This window comes from Phodopus roborovskii, unplaced genomic scaffold, assembly GCF_943737965.1.
Source record: "Phodopus roborovskii unplaced genomic scaffold, PHOROB, whole genome shotgun sequence".
NCBI lineage: Eukaryota > Metazoa > Chordata > Mammalia > Rodentia > Cricetidae > Phodopus > Phodopus roborovskii.
In genome coordinates, this window is record NW_026126411.1 from 271,488 (window position 1) to 296,837 (window position 25,350).

Sequence of the window (25,350 nt, forward strand, 5' to 3'; positions counted from 1 at the left end):
TGACATTGCTTCTGTGATTGAACACCTCATGGACTAAGACTTCTGAGAAGAATTCACTGGAGGCCATCAGCACAATGCTACCACAAGTTTTATTTTTTTTCCAGAAACACATCTCTTTCTGTTTTTTATAAACCTTCATTTTGATCCCCAGAAGAACTTTCTGGAAATTCTTTGTGCCTAAAATTCAATTTGATAAGATTTGGCAAAGTTTTCAAAAGGTCCCAGAATGACAAGTCATAAACGTGTCTGGGTATTGTTGGCATTCAAGGACCTCCTGGCAGGGTTTTTTCTTACATTGTGATCATTTGCTTTCTGGACTAATTTAATAGCAGAAGTACCCGGCTGCTGACTTCTTCTGGGAAGCACACAGGAGTCCAGATCTTAATATATTCATTTACTATGCCAAGGAAACTTCAGGAAGTCACAGCTTCATGAATATATATAGCCAGGATCCCAGAATTCATTTGTGGAATAGTCTAAATTCACTCTGTAAGACCAAAGTGCCTGTGAAGGCACAGACCTTCCCTAAGTCTGCATTAATTATAACAGTCTGTCTTCAATACTTCAAATAGTTTTTTACAAGTTTCATGGTTTCACTTTCATCTCTGATTGTTCATAACAAATGACAAATTTTAATAAAGATTTACATTAATTTTGAATTGCTTGCCTATTCATCTCTCAGTTACAAATGAAAGTAGATGCTAATAAAGCAACCAGGAAAATAGATGAGCCCAACAATGTAGTAAAGGAAATAAAAATGAGGTTGCTGGAGTGAATAATTAGACCAGTTTCTGGGCGGTCTAGTCCTCTCTGAAAACAGGCACTGTGTGTGCAGAGCAGCCATGGTTCACTCCACAGGAGTGCCCATGGGTTGCTTTTCTTAGGAGAGTCTTCCCAGTCTTGTTTAGGGAAGCCCCTTCTTTTTAGTATGTGGGGTTGGAATGTGGTGCCCATCATAGGACTTGCTTCCCATGGCCCAGGAGATGCTGTGAGGATACGGTCAGGGATCAGGAAGAAGTGTGCCCACCTGCAGGGATGGAGATGTCTGAGTGGGCAGACCAGAAGGTGAGACTTGTTCTGGGCAGGGGTCTGTATAAGTTCCCCATTGGACACCATGTGGGGGCCAGGGCAGAGCCCTGCATACAGAGCCAGAGTGAACACTGCTGGGAAGCCAGCAGCCCGGTTCCATATCCACTCCTGAGGTGTGTCTCAAGTTCACAGGAGCTTTTCAAAGATCAGGTCGGGTTGAGAGATTTTAGTCTGTTTAAATTTCAGCTGTCTTGGTAACCACCAGGGGATGCTGACTCAACTGAAATGATGGTCCAGGACTTCATCATCTCAGCCTGCTTTCTGGGGGCATTGGCTTCTTTCCTTGGTGTGGGATCAGCTGGATCTAGAGAAAGAGCTGTTCTTTCCCTGAGGCAGCTTTCTGTGCCTGCATAGCTTCTAGAAAGTTCTAAAAGTCTGGCCTTCAGTCAGGACTCTTAAGATGTGCAGTGTTTTCAGGGAAGCTGTTGGTCTGGGGCTGAGTAGAACATGGTGTTGTAATTTAAGAAAAGTGGCACACAAGAGAAAGACACCATGCAACAGGGTTCAGGCAGAGTTTTTTCTTTGGGGGAAGGGGTCGTAGACAGGGACAGGAAAGTGGGGAGACCAGCCTCTGGAGGCAGAAGCAGCAGGAGAGGAGAAGAAAGGGGAAGAGAAAGGAGAGAGGAGGAGGGGAGAGAGATGGAGAGAGAGAACAGACAGAGAGGGAAAGGGAGAGAGAGAGAGAGAGAGAGAGAGAGAGAGAGAGAGAGAGACAGGGGTGGGAGGTGGGCAGGGCCCTTTTCAAAGCGAACATAGTGAATAGGTACAGGTGGTGCTCTTAGTGGCTGTAGCTGAGGGTGTATCCTATGAGAACCCCCAGGACAGGCCAGTACAGATGCCTGAATACTACCATGGGGACCACATCAGTGTCTGAAGAGTTGCAATAGAACTGACCTCGGAGTCTGGGCTTCTGAGGCTCATGCAAGGCTAATCTAGGTCCTAATGGCAGGTTTTTAGGCAGATTCCAGAGCTATATGTCCCATGAAACTCAGGACCCACTCTGGGGAACAGGGGGTTAAACAACCAATGAAACCTCAAGGAAATCCTACCAACTTAGTGGACATGATGCTATTCCCAATTACTACTGTCAGACTCTGAGAATTAGCCTATAGGAAGCCAACAAGCTTCTAGGGTCGTGCTCAATACCCGATGACATCAGAGAGCCAGACCCAAGAAAACAGCTTGCTTTGAATCAAGCCACTTCTTTGCTTTATGCTCCTACTGGTAGGAAATAAAAGGCTCAACCAAGGAGCTCAGGTGGCCTTGTGCATGCCTTGGCCCCCAGAGGACAGCACCAACTTTGAGAACAGCCAGTACCTGCCTGGGAGGCTGGGTGGTCTGTGGCTTCTGGGTGGAGTAATTTGTGACCAAGGGTTTCTGAGAGGCAGTTCTCCTTTACAAAGTGACCCCGAGAGCACGGAACCTTTTAATTAGCCCCGCAGATCCAGCCAGCACTGTGTGGGTGACTGTCAGTTTCTTTGCCTTCTGCTGCCCTCCGTTGCCAAGGCAACACTCCTAACAATGGATTTATGGGGCAGCTGGGAGAGAGAGAATCTCAGAGAAGCCAAGCCCAGTGCCAGATCCCTGGCAGAGAGTAAATGTTCTTGTGAAGACGGTGGAGCTGGGAGCAATTCTGTGGATGGGTTTCTTTATTCACAGTTGACACTGAGCTGTCCTGGGCAGTGAAGCAAGGCTCGCTTACCTTAAGGGTAAAGCAGAAAAGGTAGTGTGAACTCTTCCAAAGCCTGGGCAGGGAGAAGCCTCCTCAGTTGTGGCACCCTGACTTTGCCACCATCAGATCTTTCTGTGAAGTGCATAGGGCAGTCCTCACTGTCTTCTTCCGGATGCTGCAGACTGAGCCTTGATTGTCTGTCACATGTGCTAGGACTGTGCTCACTCCCTGAGCTGTGTCCCCTGCCAGGACCTTTGCAAAGAATGTCTGTGAAGCTGAAATCCCACCAACATGTGATTAATAGGGTTCTGAAAGGCACTGGATACCCTGGTATTGCGCACTTGTTCATAAAGTAATTCAAATGCTGGCTCTTGGGGACATTTCAGAAACGGCAGGTCTGTGGGGACAGGTGCTGTGTCTTTGAAAGGCTGGTACCTTTGCAGACATGTTGATATCCATTCATCAGATGATTAATTCTAAAAGGAGATATTGAGGTTGGCCATAGGCAAAGGGAAGTGAGGCCTGAATATTTTGTGCCTGGAGTATGACCACAGCCATTCTATGGCCTGGAAAGCTTGAGAAATTAATGTCAAGGACAGCAGGTTTTTGTTGTTTGTTTGTGTTTTGTCTTTTTTCTTATATCATCATCCTTTAATTTCTTCTTTGTTCTCTATCAGCTCGGCTGAGCCTGAATGTGTCTTCTCAGGGTCCTGTGCACCCGGACATGAATTCCACATAGAGCTTCGCTCTCCTGGTACAGTCTCCTGTGGCCTTGGCTCCCATGCCTGCCCCGCCCCCAGGTTCACATAGCATAGTCTGGATAAGAGGAGACAAAGCCAGACTGCTGGAAACCACGTGGTTTAGTCCCACACTGGGGACCATGGACTACATACACATCAGTACTTAGCTCCTAATAGGGAAAAGAAGGTGTATTTCATAGTTTGGGCCTGATTCCCACTAGGTGGAAGAACTTCCACATTAGGATTAACAAGAGCCATGCATTGCCAACTGTTGTAATCATATTACCTGTAGCTTTCTTGATTATTTAATTTGGCCTGTTGAGTCATTAATTACTATTTAATCAGCACTGTCACTCTTTGGACAAGCGCAATCACAGAGGGTCTGTGTTGTACAGAAACACTCCTGTTTTTCTTGGTCTGATGTGACTGAATGGGTGGAGATGATGTTCCCACACGTACCTTGGGTCCTCTTTTTAGACAAAGGTGGTGTGGGTATTTGCTGCTCAGGAATGATAAAGATGGGAATAGTTTTTAAAATAGAGATAAGAGTGCTTCCAACAGTGAATGACATGGTTGGAATCCTCAGTGGTTAAAGCTTCATGAGGTAGGAGGAAGAAGCTGTATTTAAAATTTTTGGCAGACTACTATCATTTGGAAGGAAAGGCTGACAGAATGGAAGGCTGTTCTACCAAAGACATGGATGCACATTTGGAGAACACGCCTGCAAAATGTGTATCCTGTAGAACTGCTATCCACAATACACAAAGAGCTCTTAAAACTCAATTATCAAGGATACAACCTAGTTATAAAAATGACCCAAAGATCTTAACAGACATCTCATCAAAGACAAAAGTAAACATATTTGTGAAAACATCATTGTGTGTCATTGGGAAGGTGCAAATAAAAACACTGTGATACCACTATAGTATAGTTGGTGAACTAGAATGGCTAAGGTCCCCAATGTTGCTGTGACTTAATGCTGGCTAGGGTGAGTAACTACAGGAACCTTCATTCATTGCCAAAGGAGACAAAAGATGGCATGGTCTTTATGGAAGACACTTTGTTAATTTCTTGCAAAAGTGGAGTAATCCCTCACCATACAACTTTTTAATTGTTCTGCTATTTACTTACCCATAGAAGTTACCATATTCATGTTCATACAAGAACCTCCTCATGTTTGTTAGTAAGGCATTATACAAAGCAAGCAGGTTGTCTTTCAGTAGCTAAGTACATAGCTAAACTTTGTTATATGGACAATGGAATATATTCTGTGCTTGACAGTAAACAGCTGTAAGTGGTTAAAAACACAAGAAATTTAAGTGGAGCCAATCTGAAAAAGTTTGTGTGATGAGGCTAACAACATGACCTTCTGCAAAAGGTAACATCAAACAGTTAACTTAAAAAAAAAAAACCATTAATGTCACTAAATATTTGTTCAAACCCATAGGATGTACATGCACTGATCTCAGTTATGATTGTATGGGTGCTTTGGTTGTGTTCATCAGTTGTAGCAAGGTACTGCTGTGGCACAGGATGCAGCCAATTGGTGGAGGCCATGTGTGTGAGCACAGGAGAAGCATAGGAACTTTCGGTACCTTATTTAAGATTTAGGTGAAACTATAACTCCTCTAAAAGTAGAAGACACCAAGACAATGGGTATATAACTGAATAAAAGTGCAACAGCCATTTCAAAATTACTGGAGAATTGTGGCCTTTGTGACATGGGCTCCTCGATCCCAGCTATTGAGTTTTGCAGCTTAAATAATTCCATCAGACAGATGAGGACATAGGTGAATCCTAAGCTGGGCAGCCAGCATTTCCTGTTTTTTTTTTTTTTTTTTTTTTTTTTTTTAATGAAGCTTCTGGGAAAAGCAGAATGCTGACTAAATGGTGGTCTGGCTGTGTGATGGCAGGGTTCCAGGGTTCTTGTTGGTCATCGGGACTCTGAAGAAATATCACAGTGAAAGCTGTGAACTCTGGAAGGTCATGCACCCCCGACAGACATTGTCTCTGGGGAGTTCCACTCCGGAAGTAGAAACTTCTCCAGTGACGGCAGTTAAAGCAGGAGGTGCAGAAAATGCTTAGGAAGCTCTTTCTGCACAAAGATTTTGATCACATTTGATGTATAGCATTTCCTATTAACCTTATTATAACAGCTATAATTCATTAACTGCCCCATCACTGCCAAAGACACTTAAAATATATAAGAACCCTGTGAGAAAGTATTGTCCTCCTTCTCATAAATGATCAATCAAGGTTCAAAGCACTCGTGTGACATCCTGAGGGACCTGTGCAGTAGGTAGAGCTAATTCAGGGTTCCCAGCTGATGCCTGGCCAAGGTGGAAATGTTTCCACTACAGCCCACAACCTGTCCTGGGCCAGCCCAGGGAAATTCCCACTCGGCCAGCAGGAAACTTTAACTCACCCTGATGAATTCACTGACCATTATAAGAAATACAATCAGATCACATTGAGAATTTTAAAAGCTTACTGTGTAGGCAAGAGACTAGTTGAAGCACCAGGGGGCTCCCCCACACCAATGTGAGAGGAGGAGATGCCAAGCCAAGGCTTTACAGGGCAGCTTACCTGCCAAAATGAGATATTGTTTAGTGTTTGTAATGGTTGTCTGTCACAACAGACTTTCTTTTTTTTCCCCAGACTGTAAAGGGTTGGGTATGAGTAGCATCTTAGTCAATGTTTTATTGCTATAAGACACCATGACTAAGGCAACTCTTATAAAAGAAAGCATTTCATTGGTGGCTTGCTTAGAGTTTCAGAGGTTGAGTCCATTATCATCATGGTGGGGAGCATGGCAGCGTGCAGGCAGACATGGTGCTGGAGAAGTAGCTGAGAGCTACATCCTGATCAGTAGGCAGCAGACAGAGACTGGGGAGGCCATGGGCTTTTGAAACGTCAAAGCCCATCTCCAGGAACACAGTTCCTCCAGCAAGGCTACATTACCAAATCTTAATCTCGTCAAAAATTTCTACTCCCTGGTGACTGAGCATTCAAATATATGAGCCTATGGAGACCATTCTTAATCAAACAATCACAAATGGCTATCTGTATCATTTTGGAAGGTGAAACTGATGATTCTAAAAGACATTTAGTGGCTAGCCCAGAGGTGGGATCTGGTTTTATCTGCTTGGGGTGGGGGGCACTCACATCTAGGCTGAAGTTCACTACATTTCAACCCCATCTTCCAGAAGGGTTTGCTTTCACTGTTAATGTCTGTACTCTGATGGTGCCCACCTGAATGCCACCATAAGCTGAAGCCATGTTCTCTGGCTCATCAGTGGCCCATGGTTCTTCACCTTGAATTCCAATCTGGTTCAGATCACAGAGTTACAGAGTTCCTGACACCTCCTCCATGCAGTCAGCCTGAACCTCAGAAATCACATCTACCACAGGAACACTACCAGGTTACAACGGACACCAGCTTTCCCACCATCTCTGAGTGTCAGGACCACATCCACGGCTTCCTGATCCCTTCCTGCAGCGGAGTTCCCTCTCCCTCTTTAGGCAGCCTCTGACACTCATCCCGTGCTGCTGGAAGCAGATGCTCATCTGCACTAAGGCATAGATCGAGAATGAGAACCAGTGATTTCCAGAGAACGTGGAGAGTAAGACCCTTTTGTACAAGTTTGCCTGGAGTCTTTGTGATAGGATCTGACAGTGCAAGCAAGATGACAGGGTGCTGCTGTATGTATCCACAGGAGGATGTGAGAAAAGGCAAACTCGAAGTCACTCTTCAATTAGGAAGTAAGAGATTAATTTCTGGGTCTCCTCCATGTTCCGTGCCTATTTAATTTCCCCATTGTTGTGCTTCATCGTCTCACGAGAAATAAATAGCTCACCACCTTAGTGTGTTAGGGGTATTATTCCTGGGATAAAAGTGACTGGGGGAGGAAAAGTTGTGTTAGGCTCACATATTCTGAATCACAGTCCATTGATGGAAACAAAGGCAGGAACTCAAACTGGGCAGGAACTTGGAGGTAGAAGCTGATGTAGAAACCATGCATGATTCTTAGTTACGATCTTGCCCCTCATGGTTTATTCAGTCTGCTTTTTTAAAAAAGAACTCAAGACCACCAATCCAGGATGGTACCACCTGCAATGGGTTAGGCCAGGCCTACATCAATTACTAAGCAAAAAGTGCCCTACAGGCTTGCCTGCCTACAGCCCAATCTTCGTGAGTTCCTTCCTCAATTGCAGTTCCTGCCTCTCTTATGACTCTAGATTGTGTCAAGTTGACATAAAACTAACCAGTACACCCACTGAACCTTTCATAGACAATATATGTACCTTACTGCCTTTACTCACAGGAATGTGAAGAAAATACTCAGACACCTCGGCCTCACTTGAACATTTTACAACACTCAAACAGATCAACTGATAATTCTATCTTGATATAAAAAGACAGAAATGCTATCCATACATTCATTTGCAGATAAAGCAAGTCAATATTGGATTTGTCTGTGTCCCCTTTATTTCAAAATGAAGAAGAATGCCATTGCAGCTTTCTGATTGTATATGTATGTGTGTATATGTATATGTATGTGTATATATGTAGTATGTACGAATATATGCAAATAATATGTCTATGAAATTTATATATAATTTCTCATAATATTCTCTATAAGGAAGAAAAGAAAGGAAAGAAACCCTACCCATGTCAGACTTTATTTGGGAATTTCTTTGATTGACTTAATGGTACTTTAAAAGGTTCAATTTACTTTTTTTTTTTTTTTTTTACTGTCTATACCCATCTGATATCTGAATTCTCTTTACTTGGACACAGAAAAAATAAAACCTATATGGAACAGCCTTTTTGTAATCAGCAGGATAGGCAACTGCCTCATTTCTCACTCCAAGCCATTGAAGTTCTTGTATCCCTATCCCCTGACACCTTTTAACCATGGTCTTACAATAAGATGGATGGTGCCACTGTCTCCTTGCAGTCAGCACCTTATGTCTTACTAGATCTGAATTTTAGAGTAGATGGCAGATCTGTGCAGATGTGTGTAAAGTAAGACAGGAGAGTGCCGAAAGACCCAAATAGGTGCAGAATTTGCATAAATGCAATTTAATCTCAAGATGAAAAGACTGTTATCTTCTGGAAAGTTCAGGAGAAAGTAAAATGTTTGCTGTACTGGGACCTTCAGGGTGCATATACTAGCAAAGGTCAGGGTCATCCCGAATGCACAATAATCTGCATCTCATCGTTTGTCATTGCTTCACATAAATGAGGGGCAATTTCACTTCTGCTATCCCTGCTAGAGAAGCTGACATGTTTTGGCATCTTCATTTCAAATGCTGCAAAGCTGTCTTCACTGGGATTTTTTTTTCATACTGTATTTGTTATTCTATCACAATGAGAATCTATAATGCAAAGTGAGCCTCGGGCTTTATATCTGGGCACAAGGTGCAGTGAAGTCGAGAATACATTTTGCTGGCACCAAACACAAATTATGATTTCCATAATGGGCTACAGTTCCCTATAAAATGCATCCTGTTTATTGAAAGTGAATGCTAAATTGTTAACAGTGTATTTTTCTGTGTTTCTCAAATTATTATTTTATGGCCAGGAATGAAATATAGATTGCATCTATAAAAGCCTTTATACTCAACATCAATCCTGAACCATTTGCTGCAGCGAATTAGGAAGAAATGGATACAGCCTTCTGAAAGCCCAGGCTGCTTCTGGAAACTGTTTCCTCACACCAAACAACAGGGGATCTGTACCCCGATGACAAGCATGGTGGTATATGACAGTTATCAAAGCATGTGTGTGCTTGTGTGTGTATGTGCAAACTTCCCTTTATCAGGACAGAGTTCCTTGCCTGAAGTCATCCCTAATCTGGTACCAACTGACGCGAGCTTGATACTGACGCCTCACCATGCTGCCCATCTTGTAAGGACAAATCCATGGAAATAAGGTCTCCCACTCCTGAGCCGAAGCACTTGCTGGTAGCTAGTGTCAGACACTCTTGTTGGCTCTGCTGAACAGCTGTAGGTTGTATGGTGGATGATTGAGGAGGAGCCTTTACCTGTTCAGGGTCTTTGAGTGTCTGTGTTGAAGAAGAGTTATGTGAGATGGGGGTTAGGACTTTTGTGAATTTGTGAGGAGGAGCAGAAAGCATATCTGGGTCATGCTAAGCCACCCAGACCAGAGGAATATGTCCCTACATGAGTAAGCCTGAGAACCTGACCTCCCTGCTGAGAACGTGTCCTCTAGCTGAGCTCAGACCAGAGACTCCATGCTCACAGGGAAAGCACTCTCTGGCCTAGCAGTGGTGATGATGAGGCTGATCCACCTAACTTGGAATCCGTGAATGAGTAGCAAGCTGAATGTAGTTGTGTCATTCACGTCCATCACAATGATGACACTACTGTCATATCAATGAGTTACAAATGTGAAAAAGGGTGGTATTCATTAGTTTCTTCAGATTCTAATGGAAACTTTATAGCTATAAAACAGAAGATGCTTCACAGGGAGACCCAGAACAGTAAGTGGCTTTCAGGGTATAAATGATGGTGGGTAATTATAGCTTATACATATAAGAGGCTCCTGAGCTCTATTATGGCTTATACTGGCATATACACACGCAGTGTACTGGTTAATTTCATGACAACTTGACACATATAATAGCTTTCAGAGAGGAGTGAACCTCAATTGAGAAATTGCCTCCAAAAGATCCAGCTACAGGCAAGACTGTGGAACATTTCTGTAATTAGTGATCAATGGGGGAGAGTCCAGCCCATTGTGGGTGGTGCCATCCCTGAGCTGGTGGTTCTGGGTTCTATAAGAAAGTAGGCTGAGCAAGCAATGAGAAGCAAGCCATTAAGCAGTACTACTCCGTGGCCTCTGCATCAGCCCCTGCCTACAGGTTCCAGCTTTGCTTGAGTCTCTGTCCTCCTTTCACTGAATGATAGACTGTGGTTTCCTCTCAAGTTGCTTTAGCTACGGAATTTCATCACAGAGATTGTAATCCTAACCGATGCAGTTGGAATTTTCTTTGGACCACCTACCAGCACCCAAATAAAGACAAAGAGACTTTTAATTGTGAATGCTTCTCTTAGGCTTGTTCCTCTAGCTCTTTCAGCTTAATTAAACCTGTTTCTGTTCAGCTACTTTTGCCCTGGGCTTTTTATCTTTCTTTCATTCTGTATGACCTACTTTCCTGCTTCCTCTTTGTCTGTCTGGCCCTTGACACCTCCCTGGTGTCTCCCTTGTGTCTCTCATGCATCTCCCAGGAGTCTCTCTCTTTTCTTTTTCCCAAGCCTAAATTCCCCCTCCTACTTATTCTCCCTTCCTGGAAGTCCCACCTATACCTCCTCAATCCCTATTGGCCATTCTACTCTTTATTAGACCAATCAGGTGCATTAGGAAGGCAAGGTAAAATAATAACACATCTTTGCATAATTAAAGGAAACACACATAGTTAAAGAAACGTTCTGCAACATAAGCAAATACAGCACATCTTTGCACAGTTAAATATTCTACAACATGCAGGTTCCTGAGTTCCAATGCACCATGAAAGGAACTTCATGCCTGGCATCTGTGTTGCTATCTGGCCTGTGGATCCTCACTTAATCCCCACATCACCTTCTGAAGCAGGCACTGTCTCCACCCTCATGATGTAAAGTTTGCATCACAGAGACCCATGCAGATTAGATTGACTCCCTCCATTTTTCTAATGCTGTTTTTTGTTTGTTTGTTTGTTGTTTTTTCTTAGTGAGGTTAGATCATTAGTTTGTGTGTGATGTGTGGCAGAGATCTTTATAGTTTGTTTGGTTTTTTTGTTGTCACAGTCTACATTTGCCAGCACTCCAATCACCTAGTCTTTCTCCATGATTTGTGGGACCACTGCCAGGCATTAAGTTTCTGTCTGATACTGACTCTTCTCTCCGATTGGTTCCTCACCTGTGCTTGTGTGTTCAGCTCATGGGTCTTATCACTAACCATTCATTGGATGTCATGATTGCTTAATGAGGTGATTTCAAGATATCCATGGGTCTGCTGTCTGTGATGGTATCTTCCTTTCTACTTTGTTTTTGTTTGAGTGACTATCAATTCTAAGAATTACATAATTGTTTAGATGAATTCTGTATTCTGTTTTTTCTCTCTTTTAAAAGTTTAAATTAGAAACAATCTTGTTTTACATATGATACCCAGTTTCCTCTCCCTCCTATCCCCCCACACCCCCTGCTCCCACCCACCAGCCCCTTTCTGCTCTCCAGGGAGGGTGAAGCCTTCCTTGGGTGAATCTTCAAAGTCTGTCACATCATCCCCCATGTGTCTAGTCTGATAGAGTGTCCCTCTATGTGGAATGGGCCCCCAATGTTCATTCATGCACTAGGGATAAATACCAATCCACTGCCAGAGGCCCCATAGACTGCCCTGGCCTCCTAACTGACACCCATGTTAAAGGGGCCTGGTTCTGTCCTATGCTAATAGCCCAGGTAGATTATTACATTTGTTCCTCTGTATAAATATTGTGGTGTGATGGCAGTGACAGTTGTGTATCTTCCTTTCCTGTGAGTACTAGCTAGTTTTTATTTCAACTTGACACAAACTGGGGTCATTTGGGAAGAAAGAATCTTAATTGAGAACATGGATCCTTAGGACTGGTTTGTAGACAAGTATGTAGAACATTTTCTTGGTTGACAGTTAATGTGTAAAGGATTGGCTCACAGTGGACGGTGCTGCCCCTGGTCAGATGGCCCTGGGTGGTAGAAGGAATCAGTCTGAGCAAGCCATGGGGAACAAGCAACACTTCTTCATGGTCTCTGTCTACATCAGCTTCTGCCTCCAGGTTCCTGGCTTGTTGAGTTCCTATTGCAACTTCCTTTGGTGTGTAAGAGTAAGTTAAAATAAATTTTCTTTCTCAAGGTGCTTTTGGTGTTTAATCCAAGCAATAGAAGCCTCAACTAAGACACCATCTTTCTAGCTGCTAATCTTCACTTTCTCCTCATAAGGTCAGGAGTAAAGGTAACTGATGGGAGATGCCATTTTGTATATATGTTTCTCTTATTGGTTAATGAATAAAGCACTGTTGGCCAATAGGAAAGCAAGATAGGCAGGACTAGGAGACAAGGAGGATTCCGTCCGGAAGGAGTAGGGATGAGAGTCAAGATGGAGGACGGAGAGAAAAGAACGCCAGCCCCTCTCTCCGGTAAGATAAGACCACGTGGAAATACTTAGATTAATAGAAATGGGTTGATATTTAAGACAAAGCCAGCCGATAAGAAACTAGTAACTGGCCAACAGCTTTATATCAAATACAGCATCTCTGTGTGTTAATTGGGGCTGGCTTGGCAGTGGGACCAGACCGGCGGAGGAAAAACATACTCATAACAGGTAACTGTGGGACTTTTGCCAAATCATTAAGGTAATGCATGTACAATTTCCCCTGTGACTTTTGTTTTCTGTTGTTTGAAATTTTTGAACTTGATAAATAGTAGTACCTAGTTATAATTATGTTTTGTAAAACAAAATCATATAATTTTTTCTTTTAACTCATCAAAACTATAAATTAACAGGCAGATAGTTATGTGAACCATCATTGAATGTTTAGAATATATATTTCCAGGCTGCTATTATACTTTATTTTCATCAATATACTACTGGAATTCTTATACCAATTTGGCATTTTGTGTGTTTCTAAGGTAAGTTTTTATTACTACATAGATTTTCAGGTTTTTTTAATTGGATGATTTCTGATAATATTTTCATTATTTTCAATTTTTATTTTATTTGTGATTGCAATCATTCCTTGTTCCATATTTCCTTTTTAGAGATTTCATTTTCTCCTTTTGATTAGCTCTATCACGTGAGCTCATAGCATCCATCACAGTTTTTCATTCAGTAGGACCATCTCCTCCTCCCCTTTTCTTCTTTCCCATATTCCTGGAGAGAACAGGGGGAGGCTGAGGCCCTAGACACTTCAGGTATGCTTGGAAGACCCGTGCCCCTGGTTACGGCCCATATCATGGACAGGATGTCAGGAAGCTGGTTACTTTCAAGCCAGAGGGAGAGAATACGGATGCTTGTGGCTTGTCCATGGTCTGAGGGTTACACATTTCCTACAGCAGAGTTTTCAGAGAGCAATGAGGCCCTCTTACTCTGGTTCCTCTAAAGGCACCAATTTTTAGCATGTCAGCCCGGATCTGTGGCTCATCCCCTTCCGTCCTCCCAGCAAGGGTTTGCTTCAACAGCATACATCAGCTATATCTACTCTTAGAAGCCTGTCAAAAATTTACCCAGGATTCTTCTATGTTCTTACATGTTCTTATTTCTCTCATTTCATCTTTCATCTTCCCACTGTGACTTCATGAGCTTCTTGTTCACTGTGCTCAAGCAGCTGATGACACATGCCCAGTAAAGCGAGGATGCTCATCTGCCTACTGAGTAATATTGCAAATGACTGCTTCACAGAGGTTGGGTGGACAAGTGTGCAGCCTCGCTGTCTGTAATTTCTGCAGCTGCCAGTGTCCCACTGGCTACTCCACACCAAACCAAGGAGCTGGTTACATTTTAATGAGAGCAGATTGAATTATTTGTACTGAGTTTGGCTTTTCCCTTTATTCTTAGCTACTAAGGAGCTTTTTGGGAAGACCCAGGAGCAAACTGTCTGGTCTTCACTGAGCACAATATTTGACTTTAGCTATAAAATTCTTTGGGGAACATGTCCAGTACATACTTTCATAAGTTGGGAAAAAATTCTATTCACTGTAGTGCACTTATTTACATACATATGTTCTGTGCACTCTGCCTTTTCTACCAATTGTCTAAAACTTTCTTAGTGTCTGAGATGCTGAAACCTTGGGATGAATGGTCTGAACTAGTATTCAGCTGTTTACCTGGGGATTTCTACTTCCTTCCTTCCTTTCTCCTCCTTCCTTTTTTTCTATCTTTCTTTCTTTTGTTCTTGGGCTCAAACCTAGGACACATATGTGGCATATGCCACAAAAGGGCTTACAATTAAACTAACCTCCAGCACCCAAGAGTTTAGAGACAAGAAATGATTCCCACAGTGTTAGTACATTTTTATGGTGTACACATGAGGCTTCTGTAAGCAGCATGCTTTATATTTCTGTCATCTGGGGTTCCCAGGACTTTGCATTTGGAGTCCAAATGGATAAACAATTGAGCCAGGACACCTTAGTCATTGAGCCGTGGACAGAGCAACCAGGGGTCTTAGAGGACAGGAACAGAATCCTATGTCTCAGAAGAGGAAGCAGAGGTGATGGTGATATTTAACAAAGACTGTTTCAGAGAGCTAATGAATGCTATTCTGATCCTTTAGTTAAACCATATTGACATTTCTAGAAGTTTGTAAACTAAAGAGGGAAAAAGTGCCATGAACAGTCAGTCTCTTAGTAGACAGTAGATATGAAATGAAATGTGTTTACTAAGCCAATCTTTAGTAAATTCGGATGTTCCACAGCCCAAGAACTCTCCAGGTCACTGAGACTAGGCACTGCTACTCACAGTGGCCTAACAACATAGCTGAGTGGCAAGAAACAATGTCTTGGGAGTTCGTTTCTATCAGGGACAGTATACCAGACCCCTTAAGACTTCCTGTTTTGTGTACCACAATGAAATGTCTCATTTTGTCTTATTTGGAAAAGTCATAAAAGTTAGGCTGTGACTCCCACTGTGGAAACTCTTGTTCTGATTTGGTATTGCTGATATCAGAGAAAGGGTTGGGGATCAGAGGGCAGAAGTGAAGAGGACAGAGCTGGAGTGGAACAGGCTGCCAGGTTCTCTGAGGCTGGGAAGGGAGGAGAGGGCGCATCCTGGATTTGGCAGCCCCGAACTCACTGACTATCCACTGTGCCCATCCCTGCTTCAGGGCAGAGGGGACCTGGGTGCTGGGATTTCCAAATTCCTAATAGCTCCACATTCCTACATGGCACAGGAATTCCCAAGAGCTATCATTCCCAAGATATGGCTCAGGGAGGTTAGAAAGTGCATCTCCATAGCAACCAGTGAGAACGTGTGACCACTACCAAGAGAAGTCAATTAAAGATCTGACCCAGAGTTAGTGACAATGTGTAGTAAGTAAATGTGCTCACTGACCTCCCATGAATGCCATCGCAGGATACCTGCACTCACAACACATAACAATAACAGGTTAACTAGAAAAAAGTTGGCCTAATTTAGTCTTTCTTGAGTATGAGTGACCTTGGAAGGGGGAGACCCATGTGTCTCCACGGAGATGATAAACAGATCTTGTTTTTGAAACAAGAGGCTTTTCTAGGCTCTTGAGTTTGTGGATTGAGGTAAGTGCTTGTTGCTGTTGAGCCACTGTGTTCCTAGCATATCTAGCCAGTCTTCAGAAGTGTAAGCTCCCAGAGGACATTGCTAGCATCACCAGATTCCCCTGTCTCTGAATAGCAAATGGCAAAAACAATTTAGGGCATGGCATTATTTTGAGTCTACTGTCTTCACTAGCTCCCAGTAAACCACACCAGAGTAGACTTCCTGACATTAAATGCTACATAATCAAACAGAAACATTAAAACATGGGAAAATCCCCCCAAAGCCAACATCTTCCAAAAACACAAATTCTCCACAACCAACCGAAAAGTGTGACTTTTAAGAAAGGCATTTAATGATTACAAGGAGGGTAATAGAGGAAACTGGTGACCAAGTTACAATTTTACATTTTGCCCTTTGCTTGCTCCTGCTTAAGCTACCTTATAGAAGATATCATCTCCACTTTGCTCAACAGAATTCTCAGTGGTCATATAAATGTTCTCAGACCCGTGAAATGCTAAACAGAAGTTCCAAACTTAATATGTTGGATTTCTGTTACATTTTGTTATTTGTATATATTTGTGTGTACATGTGTGTGCACATGTATATTCTTGTGTATTCTTGTGTGTACCTGTGCATGCATGTATGTGCACATGTGTACTCTTGTGTATACATGTGTGTGCACCTGTGTATTTTTGTGTGTATATATATGTGTGTGTGTGTGCACATGTGTATTCTTGTGTGTACCTGTGTGTACATGTGCGTGCAAGTGTATGTATATTTGTGTGTGTCCATGTGTGTGGAGGTCAGAATCTGATGGTAGATGTCTTCATTAATCACATTCTCCATTCTGTTTTGAGGCAAGGTCTCTCACAGGATCTGGTGCTCTTGGGTTCAGCTAGGTTGGCTGGACAAAGAACTCCAGGAATCTTCCCTCTCTCTGCTGCCCTGGAGCTGGGATCACAGAGACTCATCATGGAGCTTAACTTTTTTTTCTTTATTTTGGGTGCTGAGGATTGAACCTGGGTTCCTATGCTTGTATGAACTGCACCTTTTCCAAAGCCTTGGTTTTGTTTTGTTGTTGTTGTTTGTTTGTTTGGGGTTTATGTTTTTTGTTTTTTCTCCCCTTTGGGGAAGCACATGTGCACAGGAAATCACATGACACAAGCAAATCAAAACTTCCTACTATAGCAAACTGCATGAGCTGTGGGCCAGTGCTGGCCCAGGCATCTTCCTGTGTGCATTCAAATGGATCCTGCTCCTGAACATCACCTGATGGGTGAGATTTGCCAATGTTCTTGTAGGTCTTGGGCACTGCTTCTTGGAGGCACAGGCACATGCTGCTGTTATTAAAAATTATCATAAGTGTGCACTCCTGATAAGACTATCATATTTACCCCTCACTAATGGACCCTCTGGGAGGAAAGAAAGCCCGTTATGTGTGTAGTTTTCTGTACTCAGACATGTTAATGTGGCTGCTAAGACTTTGTTTATCCTGCATAGAAAACCTGCTGAGCCTATAATGGCATTTATACACATGTGATTTTGAAATACTTTCTCCCACAAAGGCAACTCATATACCATGCAGAATTAAGATGCTTGCACTGGGCAGAGGCACCACGTTTCCTTCCCTTGGGACTTAGGGTGTGCAGCTGAGTGAGTCACTTCTTGATGCGGAGAGATACCCGACGAAGAGGAGTCTCTCCACAATGAGTTGGCAGATAAGGGTTGTTTTATTTCTTGGGTTTGTACAAATGGAAGCAACAGCAGAAAATGTGTGCACAGAATAAGAAGTTGAACCCTGCAGTCAAGCAGTTTCTCCTCCAAGTGCATGTCTGACCTTACTATTTGTGCCATGCTTCTGCATCTGGAGAAAGGGCAGCTAGCGGAAGAGCCTGGGTGCTGCCCTGCTTTGGAGCCTGTCAGCAGATTCTTCTCTCTGTCCAGAGCCTCCGGCTATGCAGTGTCCATGGGATTTCAATGAGGAGTGGGAAGGGGTTGGGCAGTCCAAGATATGTGCAAAAAGCTTTTCTCTAGATTTTAAACAACGGAAAGGAACAGCTTGAAAAATCTGTTTTATTTTTTCCCTCTCCTAACAACGTCAGTTCTAGCTGAAATGACAGAAAAGTCAAGATGGGAAAGTTCTGAGAAGTCAGCTAGGAAGATGAGACGGTGTTGGTTATATACACACAGGTGAAAACCAGCTTGCTCTGTGGCTATGTAAGCCGCATAGTGGGACAGGAAGCCACTTGGCATGCACAGACTCATGGCCTGTGGTGGCCCCAGGTCCAGCTACTTCTGCACTTCATAGATGGTGAGTACAGCACTATGCAGAAGTTTGAGTTCTGCTTCCAAGGTTCATTTCCGAACACCCTGGCCTCTCTTAGCTTTGCTCCTGAACCCCACACTACCTGTGGCTATTCTGAATAGATAAGAATGACTTACAAATTTGTAAGTCCAACAATGGCTGGCTGTGAATGGAAAGTCTAAGAATCTAGAAGATGCTCACTCCACGAGGCTGGGTATCTCAGCTGGTCTTCAGCGTATGCTAAAATCCTGAAGAAGTAGACACTAATGCCAGCCAAGGAATGGACTTGGTGCAAGGTGGAAGTAAGAAGGCAAAGAGAGAGCTTCCTTCTATGTCCTTGTATAGGCTTCCAGCATTTAAAGATCTCTTATTAAAAGTGGATCTATGTACTTAAAATTAGGCAAAACTCCCCCAAAGGTGTGCCCTCCATTTTTGGATCTCAGTTAGTTCCAGATGTAGCTGACTACAAGAACCACCATCACACGATCTGTTAACTTGGGTGTTGTTTTTGGGTCTCAGTCAGCCATAGGAGATTGTTTATTATAGACCTTCTGAGGTGCCATGATGGCAGAGACTTGTCTGGGGCTTTGTGAGAGCGTATCTAGACTCCTGCTCTAGGTTCTGCACTCCTTGTCCGTGTGACCCCATCAGATGTGTCTGTTTGTCTAGGCTCAACTTTCCTTTGTGGAGATTGAGATTGGACTAACATTGACTGAACCGATGGTACACTAAAGTAACCTCAGAGGGGCACTAAAGCTACATTAAGGGATGCAGGGGGAGAGGGAGCGAGGGAGGGATGGAGAGAGGGAGAGGGAAGGAGAGAGGGGAAGGGAGGGAAGGACAGGGGGAGAGGGAGGGAGAGGTAGGGAGAGAAGGAGAGAGGGGGGAGAGGGAGGGAGAGAGGGAGACAGAGACAGAAATACAGAGAATGACACAGAGACCACACAGAGGCAGACAAGACAGACAGATGCAAGGACACAGGGACACACACACACACACACACACACACACACACACACTTCCTCTTAGAATAGTTCACCAAAACCAAGCCTGAATTTGAATTCTCCATCTTTTCAACTCCTTCATCATGTCTTCTGTCTGTCTTCAGTTTGTGGTTTGTGGTCTGTGGTCTGCTCTTGCCTGTCTGTTGTGTATGTGAGTGCATGTGTATGGTCTGTCTGTCTCTAACAAAGGGCTTTGCTCTGTATTTATGGAGCAGAACAGAAAAAGGGGAAAGGGATTACTTTTTATAGAAGTCTTTCACAAAGTCTTATAAGTTTCTTTACTGCTCCCAGCTGACCCAGAACAGCACTCAAAGCTGACAACAGATAATATCAACCTATATCCACAAGTTGCTTCCAATGTTGTTTTGATTCTTCTGTTGACTGTTTCTAGGAATGACCACACACACACACACACACACACACACACACACACAGAGAGAGAGAGAGAGAGAGAGAGAGAGAGAGAGAGAGAGAGAGAGCTCAGTGGTATAGACAGTATCTTAACAGTAACGCTATGCCTTTAGCTTAGGCTGTAAAAGCAGATTGCATGGGGAACCCAAGATCCTGTAAGGATGATTATATCTTCTTAAAGGCAAAAAGACTGAGCACAGAGTTGGAGAGGAGATTAAAGATGGAATCTTAACTAAATTCAAGGAATACCATTAACTTGGCTGAAAAGTCTAGCAAGATTTCAGACTCTTTGAAAGCAAAAGAAAAGGTATGTTCTTAAAAGAACACATTGCTTTACATAGTGATATTGACTAATGACAATGACAGCCCAGTAAGGATGGAGTACTACATAAAGCACAGCTTTACAAAGCAACAGAATGAATAGACTTATTATGGACTTCCGTGATAGGGGCTATGTATATGTTGGAGGAGCGGAACCCAGTAGCTGCTCCTCTCCCTGAGCAAGATGCCTCAGTGTTCCCAAACTGGGGCTTGCTGCCTGCAAGCTCACTGGAGAGCTGTGGAGTTAGGGCAGGATGGGAATAGAAGGAGAGGTGAACTCCTCTGGGAAAAGGACAGCAGTCAGCAGTACCCAGTTTTTCTCAGACCACGGGTTTGAAGGTTACACTTTGATAGTGGGTCCTTCTGCTCAGTTATTCTTGTTGGAAAGTTCTTGTAATGTGTCCAGAGGAGTGTTTCTAAGATGATTCTAAATTCTGCCAAAACTGACTATTAAAGAAAGCCAACCACCTAAAGTATGAATAAGTTCCTGACCCTGGCCCTTGCATGATGTAGCCACCCTCTGTAGTTTACAGTAGCCATGTCTTCTGTCTTCTTCCTAAGCGGACACCCAGGCTGCATTTCAGTTGCTACATTTTAGGCTAAATCACTGGCTCCTACCAGTGGGTAGGAGACTCAGTGACCTGTTAACTGTTCAGTTTAATGCTGTTAACCACCAGCACATCTCTTCCTTATTGACTCTCGCCAAGCAAAGGCAGGGTAGTAAGAGACAAAATGTAAACCACCTCCACAGGTTTCCGGGTGTTCAGGTTGCCTAATCATGGTTGCATTCAGCATGTGTGGTTCTTGGGAATTAGCTCTTACCATAAATTCATTGAATACAGTTTCTGCCTGGGCATCCATTAGTACATCCGGTTGCTAGTGATGCTGCGTGCCTCCTCCTCGTGCTACTAGTCCAAACTCAGTACAACTTTTAGCCACTAATGCTGATGAAATCTAATGGTCAACCCCAAGATGTCATCCCTTTACATGTGTTTTAGGTCAATCAATGTACATTTCCTGGGGAAGAGTCCAAGAGCGGCCTGTGGGCCTCGATGCTGTTTCTCCTCTTGATCTCCCTCCCCCACCCCTCACACTCACCCCTTCCTTTCTCTTTTCCACACACTCGCATTCTCTACACACACTGGAGAATTCTGTGCTGCTTCTGGACATCCAAGAGGCTTTCTGTCATCATTATGAAAAGCCCCACAGATGCAAATGTTGAAGAGTTGGCCGCTAGCTTGTGGAAAGCAGGAGGTAGGACCTGTAAGAGGATGAGGCTGGAATACTGGTACGATCTTCTTTGTTCCAGGCCCTTCCTGTTTCTTTCTCTCTCTGCTTCCTGGATGACTGAGGGCTAGCAGCTGTTCTCTACCATATGTTGCCCACCATGGCAGTTCTGTCTCTCCCCAAGGCCAAAATAGTGGATTCTGCTGACTTTGCCCTAAAACTTCTGCAACCATGAGCCACAGAAAACTTTTCTTCCTTGTGTTTCTCTCAGGTGTTCATCAGCATGGTGTAACAGTAATTTACACACCCTCTAATCTGTCTGGGACCCGTGGGTAATAACTGAATAATCAGGAATAACTAATAATAACAAGTGAGAAATCCCCATTGCAATTCACCTGACATACTTACCTGTGCCCAGCATTCTGTGGTTGGGCTGCCTTGACTTATGGCTGCTATAGGATCCTCAATAGATACTTAAAAGAAACTTCATCTCTAATTAAGCTCATATGTGTGTATGTACACATATGTACATGCAGTTTGCAAAATTGTAGGATTTTACATGGCTTTCCCCCCAATATCCTTAGTTTTAGTTTTCCCTCTCCCCTCCTCCTCTGTCCCATGTGGAGGTACCCTACACAGTGCATGCTGTTCCTCCCAGAAGGCATAGACTGCCCAATTGAAAGCCCTGTGACATGTGTAACACCTTCCCTTGAGCTGCTTGCTGACCACAGATGTCCTGCAGATGTCCTCAAGCAATACAGACTATTTCCATCACTCTTGGTTGCTCACCAAAACTTGATGGTAAGATTGCATATCTGAAGACATCATACACTTTTTTAACCACAAGTCAGGGAAGCCAAGTCCGTACTGAGTGGGAGGCTTTCTCCATGCTGCTCGGTTCCCTTAGTACTGGAAGGTGCTGTGTAGTTGCTTAGGGAAAAATCATCACTATTCACACTTTTCTGTGAGCTCTGTGGAACGAAATAACGATCAGCGTGGCAAGCTACGCCCATAGGTGCAATAGTGACAAAAATGTTATGGGGGTAACCAACTGTTCCATTTGGGTTTAAGGCCCACTGCACGGAAGGACACAAATGCCAGGTACTGTGCGTCTGGCTAGGAATCCACAGTTTTGGAACTCATAGGCCACAGGGGTGAATGTACTACTATTGTTTTTCTACATGGACAAAGTATCAAACTGACCGCTAGATTTGTATGTCTATTCCTGTAGATTGTCTCAGCTCTCAGACACCACTGAAGAAATTTCCCTGTGCACTGTGCAACAGTAAATGCAAACCCACAAGTGGCCTGGGAAGAGAGAATACATGCCTATGAAATGCTCAGCCATAAAGGGGACGCTGATGTCACACCCCTCCCTCCAAGGACTGGGAATCATCACAGAACAGAGGGAAGGAAGACTGTGAGAAGCAGAGATGACGTAGACTGGAACAAGACAGGACCACTGCATTCACAAGCTCACAACAGCTGTGAGGACAGGATTACCAGTCTACATATCAGCATGGAGAGGGGAGGGAGGGCATCCCCTAGCCTAAGCAATGGAGAGACGTAGAGCTTTTTATAAAGAACGTGGACCCTTGTAGGTTGATTACACTCCAGCAGATGACCCACACTTGTGAGTATCTGAGCAGCATGCTTCAGACACAGTGGGTCACAAAAAGAAAGAAAAGAGGACATAAAATTGGGAGGGGTTTGGAGTTGGGCCTGGAAAGGGTTAACGGAGAGTGGGAGTGAGTATGAACAAGATACTCTGTTTGAAATTCTCAGTCTAGTTCTTCTAAGTAGTTATATTTAAACACAGACCTGTTTTTAGAATGGGCGAGGCACCTACAGGGGTTGCTTTTAAATTTTATTTGAATGTTATTGTTTTCTTTTCACAAAGATTAAAATTCTCAGGCCAGAGGTCCTCTGAGACCATCCAAAAACACAGGTATATGCGCTATGATTCATAACCTTAGCAAAATTACAGTTATGAAGTGGTGCCAAAAGTAATTTCATGGTTGGGGGGGTAACCAAAACATGAGGAACTGTATTGAGGGGCAGTGCCATTAGGAGGGTTGAGAACCGTTTCCTACACACTCTTGCATCATCCAGCTGATTACCTGGCTTTCTCTACCTCCCATTTTCCCTTCTTGCTTATTTAGAAGTCAGTCTCCATCACAAATCCATGTAGGGAGAACAGTGCTCACACAACTCCTTCTGGTCTTCCACATCGGCACAGGGGCTTGGAATATGTTCACTATGGACATTGTGTCTCTGCTGCCCTCTGTAACTATATCAGCAGTGACAGGATTCTCATCCCAGGCTCCAAACCTGCAAGTCTACCACATGGCACTGCTCAGGAAGGCTCTTCTACATGTCTGTAGGTGTGGGTGTGGGTTTCCTACACCCACACCTTTGTGTAAGTAGACTCTTGGTACCAAAATTCCTCTCCAAGGCCCCGACATTTAGTGCACCATCTAATTCAAAGGACACGAGAGATAACAATGTGAGCTGGTAGAGGCCCTGAGGTTGGTACCCCATGCCTCGGCTTCTCAAGTGCACTCTGCCACACTCATACACTGTCCCAATTTCCAATCACAGATAGGCTTGATGTGGACCATCCTTACTTCAGTTGGTCACTGAGCTATTTCACGTGCTTAGAATTCCTTGTAGGCAGAGGAGTCGATGTCACCAAAATAAAACAAACAACGCTGGCTCGAATTCATGTTGTGTAATGTTTGTTGTTGTTGTTTATCAAGACTCCAACAATGTAAGACTGAAGTCAGATACACACGATGCGGCTGAAAACCTAAACCAGAGTTAACTTTGCAGGTGATTTGGGGACAACCTATAGCCGAAGATGCTAAGCCACTCAGGTAGGAGCTATGGAGATGTGAAGTGTCTGGTGGGAAAGGGGTGGTGTGATGCCCCTCAGGGTCTCAGTGCTGTGATCCACCTCGAGATATGAAACATGTGCAGGATAAAAATGACAGTTGCATGGTGGTTGGGGAAAAGCACTGGGGTTCCCCCATACAAGCAGCACAAAGGGCATCTGATCAGTTGAGACTAGGCAGCTCTTTCAAAGAGCTGCATTTTTTTTTCACTCCATTAGGAGTTGCCACTAGCTTTGCCTCACTTCATCTAAATGCTGGGTTAAAGGGGCAGGTGTGATTGCACCTATTTATAGAGAAAAACCCAAAGCCTCGCAATACGAACTGACTAATGCAGGGCACGCAGAAATCAACAGCTGAGCTGTTTCTGGGTTCGCTTTTTTGAGCATGTCTCCCCCCCACACACACCTCAGAGAGAAACAGCAAGATTTTAGTTCTTGGAGGAACCAGAATTTAAGGAAATCTATTTAAGGCAGATTGTAATTATATTGCTCTTCTTAGGCACAAGCAATATCTTCTCAAGGTGCAAAGACGGTAAGCAATTGATCAGCATGTGGTTCACACACTGTTAGCATCCTGCACCAAACACCAGCCTTATGAGGATATGAAACCTCCCGCACATCGTAAAGGGAAGGGATGCTAGATGCACGATTCGTGGAATGTGCTCATTTTCCGGCCACATTATGGCACATGAATCACACATTCAGAAACAAGGGGATGCATATTCATGACATAAAAATGCGTGGTGCTTATCCAGGGAGGCACGGAGCTTGTTTTGCTTTGTGCTTTAAAGACAATTACGTAGGACAAATACATTCTGGAGAAACACTCAGTTATTCCCAAGGAAAATTATAGATGCTTATAGGCAGTGCGTTTTTGTCGTTTTAGTAGTTTATTGCTCTCCTCCGTCACCACAGTGTTCTTTTCCATCCATTAGTCCTTCTAACAGATCTCTCTATCTTAGCACCCCCTGTCAGCCTATGGACTTAAGTACCTATTTTATCTCTTCTATAATGTCACTTGGACTAAGTTGTAACCACTGAAGTTCCCTCTTGCAATTATCCTTTCTGTCTTGTGCATCAATATCTCCCTGCATTCCCAGTTATCTATGTGTGCTGCCCCCCCCATTTCATCTAAAGACAGGGGATGGAAAACAAGAAAGCATACTTCTGCTGCATCTCCTATTCGCTGCATCTTTGTTTCCTGGCTTTCCTTCACAGGAAAAGCCCTGCCTCCTTGTCTGAGGGTCCCCATCCTCTGACCCTTCTCTCCTCAGGGCCATTACTCTCTTCTTGGCCTCCTCTCTCCTCCACCTTCATTCCCAGGCATGCTGACCTACCATCTTTTCTTTGACATAATATGCTGATGCTGCCCCTAACTATGGCTCCCGCCCCATCTTCTTCCTGAGCTCATACAGCT